Below are 547 nucleotides of genomic sequence, written 5' to 3' on the forward strand. Positions count from 1 at the left end.
CACTTAGCGCTCAAGGGCTCACCCGTGGTGAAATTTTAACAGCCCATTTACACAGGAAGCAGAGGAATAGATGGCAGATTTGTACTGAAGATACCAACTGGAGATCTCTGTCTACTTGCCCACAGCGCCAGAGCTTCCTGCCGGACCACGAGCACATCAGCCCTTGGACACACTTTTTGCCATTTGTAAGGGTGAGATAAGACCTTCTGCAGCTGGAGATCCCGTCACCCTACTGTAGAGAGGAACAGCATCCCGAGAAACTCAAAGAGAAGCTGCAACACAAGTACCAAACCCTCACCAGCAGAAAATACAAACTCCCCGGTGAATACCAAAGAGCTGGACCAGACACTGGGGACGGCGTTTTCCCAGTAACCTTCAGAACGTGGTGCTGGTGCCCGCTGGCTTGTCCTGACACAGACCTAGTGCCTTTATCCGTCTTCCAAGAAACTCGAGGGCCAGCTCATAACTCCTCAGTGGGATAAAAGACAAGAAATACATTAATTGTGGGCTCCTGTAAAAAGTCTCTGCTATTCTCAGGGCCTTCCTG

Source organism: Buceros rhinoceros, unplaced genomic scaffold (assembly GCF_000710305.1).
Source record: "Buceros rhinoceros silvestris isolate BGI_N320 unplaced genomic scaffold, ASM71030v1 scaffold7331, whole genome shotgun sequence".
NCBI classification, from domain to species: Eukaryota; Metazoa; Chordata; class Aves; order Bucerotiformes; family Bucerotidae; genus Buceros; species Buceros rhinoceros.